Here is a 5,237-nt window from a genome sequence, read left to right as displayed (position 1 = left end):
AGCATCTTTACCAAATCTCAGTTAGCAACAACACTGGAATGTGATACAGCATAATAAAACATTGACTTGAGATATTAATCAGGTGATAAAAATGCTACATAAGAGTCATTTGTAATATGTAAACTGCTAGTTCCAGCTTCATGCCCTGTAATTATAGGGAAATATAAAACTCATACCTACCCCCGAAGGGAAAATAATGCAGAAGAACAAAGAAATTTGCCTTTAATTATTCCAGCAGCCAAAATATGGTGACATAAGGTAGTGATCTTCTAAGTTCAAATCAACACAAAACCATTACTCCTCCCAGGGAATAGATCCAGATATTCTGTCAGGGACCAGCAATCCTGGGCAAGCACGAAAGATGCCAACGACTCTTGTCTACATCAGATCTGGATCAGACACAAAATTGCTATAAATTTCCCATCTGTAACTGTCCTTTCCCTTGTCAGTTCTTGTCCAGTACTCCTTTGCTGTCACATTTTTAAAAATATAAAGGTATGGGGCACGAGTGTAATTTTGTTACATGGATCGATAGCATAATGGTGAAGTCCAGGCTTTCAGTGTATCTATCTCCAGAATAATATACATAGTACCCATTAAGTAATTTCTCGTTATCCAGTCTCTCCCACCTCCACCACCCTTCTGAGTCTCCAATGTCTATCATTCCACACTCTATGTCCATGTGTACACATTATTTTAGCTCCCACTTAGAAGTGAGAACCTGTAGTATTCGTCTTTCTGTGTCTGAGTTGTTTCACTTAAGATAATCATCTCCTGTTTCATCCATGTGGCTACAAAAGAAATGATTTCACTCTCTTTTATGGCTATATAGTAATTGATTGGGTATATTTACCATATTTTCTTTATCCAATGATGACTTGATGGACACTTAGGTTGACACCTTATCTTTGCTATCTGCAGTAAATGTTAAAGTGCAGGTACCCTTTTTACATAGTTTTCTTACATAATAATTTATTTTTCTTGGGTAGATACCAAGCAGTGGGATTGCTGGATTAAATGGTAGTTTATTTTTAGTTCTTTGAGAAATCTCCATATTGTTTTCCATAGACGTTGTACTAATTTATATTCCTACCAACAGAGTATAAGCACTTCCTTTTCCCTGCATCCTCATCAACATCTGTTACTTTTTGTTTTTTTAATAGCCATTCTAACTAGTATAACATCATAACTCATTGTGGTTTTAATTTGCATTTCTCTGATGATTCGTGACGATGAGCATTTTCTCCTGTGCTTGTTCACCATCTATATGTCTTCTTTTGAAAAATATCTATTCCTGTCCTGTGCCCACTTTTTTTTTTTTTGAAACCAAGTCTCGCTGTGTCACCAGGCCGGGTCTTGGCTCACTGCAACCTTCTCCTCCATCCACCTCCCAGGTTCAAGCAATTCTCCTACCTCAGCCTCCAGAGCAGCTGGGGCTACAGGCGTGCGCCACCACACCCAGCTAATTTTTGTGTTTTTAGTAGAGACGGGTTTTCACCATGTTGGCCAGGATGATCTTGATCTCTTGACCTCGTGATCTGCCGGTCTTGGCCTCCCGAAGTTCTTGGATTACAGGTGTGAGCCACCTCACCCGGCCCTTTGCCCACTTTTTTAAAGGATTTTTGTATCTTTAGACATTGATGTGACCTCTTGTCTTAAATACTGATATGAGCAGCAGCTTCTTTTTAAGAGAGAGACTCCAAATAGAATGTTATCTTGCCCAAAGTAGTGGAAGTATGCAACTTTTGTATTCAATTATTCCATTTTTTTCCTAAAATAGATGAAGCAATCTTGGGAAGAATATTTACTTTTTCTTGCTATATCATCAGACTTTCATGGACCACTCACCAGGACAAATGTACACCCCCACTGAAAGTCTTTACTCCCTCCTTAAGCAAATTTGTAGTTGAATTACAATCTTTCTTTGTTTTGCTAGCCTGGGAAATCTCCTATTTCATCACTGTCTGTGCCATAGAAATAATGCATATAGTGAACATGAGTAATATTTAAAAATAAGAACTAGACTATAAGTTATATTTTTCCATGTTTAGATTTATCTTAAAATGAGTCGTTCACCAGTGCAATATAGAGTATTTGATAACTCGTATTCACTAAAAAAGTCAAGATTTTCTCTAGACAACTAGACTGAATCTGTTATTTACTGCTTGCTAAAGTAGGTGAATATTCAAGTTCACTAAAATAAGTTCTAATATTATTCTTCATTAAAAACCCTCCACTTAAAGGAAAAACTGTACTTCTAGAGAGCTGAGGCTCTGTGCTTTAATTTTGCTATCTGTGAATGGACACAGGAACCCCAGATTATTTTTCACAGGTGCTGATTATAAATTAGGAAGTAGCAAAGATAAGCAGCCAGAGACACTCATATGCCTGCAAGAACTGCTCCCCACTAAAAAAAAAAAAAAACTTTCTGTCTCAGAACCAAATTCTTTAAGATCTGTTCTCTCAAGTTCAGTCTAATTCAAAGAATAACTAGGATTTTTTCCACTGCCTTATTGAAGTAAACGACTTGCACATTTTTAAGGAGAGGAAAACTTTTTAAAATTATAAACAAACTTGAAAGATAAGAGACTGATGAAAACCAAATGCAAAATACATGTGATAAGAAAGGCTTAATATCTATATTATATAAAGAGTTCCTAGATATCATTAAGCAAAAGATAAACACTCCCATATTAAAAAGGTAATATGGGCTGGGCGCGGTGGTTCATGCCTGTAATCCCAGCACTTTGAGAAGCTGAGGCAGGAGGATTCTGACCAGCCTGAAAAACACAAGACTAGCCTGAAAAACACAATAAGACCCTGTCTCAAAAAACAAAATAGATAATATGTATGAATAGGCAACTGATCCTAAAGTACAAATGATCAAGATATTAAAAAGAAATTTGACCACAATAATAATCAAAGGATTTCTAATTGAAATAATATATTTTTCTCACTTGTCAAAGTAGAAAATATTTGTCCAATTTTTTTTCAAAGATAATTTCCAGTATTGAACAGGGTTTAGGAAGTAAGGCATTCTCATATAGTACTGGTAGCAATGCACCTTGCTCTTTTGGGAAAGCAATGCATATTTATATGTAATATATATTCAGAGGAAGGCAGAGAAAGATGGTGGAATAGAAGGCTCCACCGATCTTACCCCAACCCCTGCAAGGACATCAATTTAACAACTATCTACACAGAAAAAAAGTCATCTTCATTAGGAATTAAAAATCAGGTGAGCAGTCATAATACCTGGTTTTATCTTCATATTGCTGAAAGAGGCACTAAAGAAGAGATAGAAAAAACAGTCTTGAATTGCCAACACCACCACCACCATCTATAGCAATGGCCTGGTGCAGAGAGCATCTCTGGGCACTGGGGGAGGAAACACACAGCAACTGGGAAGCATTGAACTCAGTGCTGTCCTGGTAGAGCAGAAAGAAAAACCAGCTCAAACTCAGTTGACACCCATTTATGGAGGGAACATTTAAGCCAGCCCTAGCCAGAGGGGAATCATCAATCACAGCAGTCTGAACTTGAGTTGTCACAACACAGAGGGATACAGTGCTCTGTGTCCCTAAGTAAACTTGAAAGGCAGCCTAGGCTAAAAGAATTGCAACTCTTAGGTGAATCCTAGTGCTGAACTGGACCCAGAGTCAGGGAACTGGGGAAGCACATGACATAGTGAGACACCAGCAGGGGCAGTTAAGAGAGTGTTGGCATCACCCCTCCCTCAACCCCAGTCTGCACAGCTCATGACTCCAAAAGAGACTCCTTCCTTATGCTTGAGGAGAGGAGAGGGAAGAGAGGGGAAGAATTTGTCTTGCATCTTGGATACCCGCTCAGCCATAGCAGGATAGGGCATGGATCAGAGTTGGGAGGCTCCCATTTGAGGCCCTAGTTTTTGGACGACATTTCTAGACACACCCTGGGACAGAGGGGAACTCACTGCCTTGAAGGAAAGGACCCAGTCCTGGCAGCATTCATTACCCGCTAACCGAAGAGATCTCGGGGTCTGAATAATCAGCAGTGATACCCACATACTACACTGAAAGCCTTGGGTGAGCCTCTGAGACTTTCTGGCTTCAGATGGGACTCGACACATAACTGGCTGTGGTGGATATGGAGAAAAACTCCTTTTGTTTGAGAAAAGCAGAGGGAAAATTAAACGAGACTTTGTCTTGCCCCTTAGGTACCAGCACAGCCACAGTGGGGTAGAGCAACAAGAGGGCTCTTGGTGTCCCCAATTCCAGGACTTGACACTTGTACAGCATTTCTGAACCTTCCCTAGGCCAGAGTGGAGTCCTCCGTCTTGAAGGATAAGTCCCAGGCCAGGCAGCATTCACAAAATGACTTAAGAGACTTTGAGTCTTAAAGAAACATTGGCGGTAGACTGGCAGTACTCCTTATGACCTGTGTTGATGGTGGCTATGGAGTGAGGCTCCTCTGCCTTTGGAAAGGGGAAGGAAGAGAGGGAAGAACCATGTCTTGTGGTTTGAGTGCCAGCTCAGCTCCAATACAGTGGAACACTAGCTAGACCTCTACGGTATTTGACTCTAGTCCCTGACTCCTGGATAGCACCTCCGGACCCACCCAGTGCCTGGGAGTCCTGGCTGCACTGAAGTGAGAGACACAAGCCTGGCTGGTTTTGCTACCTGATGATTGTAGAGCCCCAGGGCCTGGAGCACACATAGGCTGTAGCCAGGGAGTTGCGACAGCAGGCCTTGGGTGAGACCCAGTTCTGTGCTGGCTTTAGGTTTGAACCAACATAGTCATAGTAGTGGTGGCCACAGGGAGGTTTGTGTCACTCCACCTCAAGCTTTAGGTAGCTCAGAACAGAGAGAGAGAGACTCTGTATGTTTGAGAGAAAGTAAGGAAAGAGAACAAGAGTCTCTGCCTGATAATCCAGAGAAGTCTCCCAGATAGTGTCCAAGACCATAAGACCATCAAGGCATACCTCTACAAGTCTGCAAGAACCACAGTATTACTGGGCTTGGGGTGCCTCCTACAGAAAATACAGCTTAGATCACAACACCCAAGTCTTTTCAAGTTGAAAGGAAAGCCTTCAGCATTAGCAGGTTCCCTCATTGCTATAAAGAACTACCAGAGACTGGGTAATTCACAAAGAAAAGAGGTTTAATTGAACTATAGTTCCACTGGTTGTACAGGAAGCATGGCTGGGAAGACCTCAGGAAACTCAATCATGGCGGAAGGCAAAGGGGAATCAGACATAT

The sequence above is a fragment of the Macaca thibetana genome, chromosome 8, assembly GCF_024542745.1.
Source record: "Macaca thibetana thibetana isolate TM-01 chromosome 8, ASM2454274v1, whole genome shotgun sequence".
Classification (NCBI taxonomy): Eukaryota; Metazoa; Chordata; class Mammalia; order Primates; family Cercopithecidae; genus Macaca; species Macaca thibetana.
Note: the sequence above shows the minus strand (reverse complement) of the source record.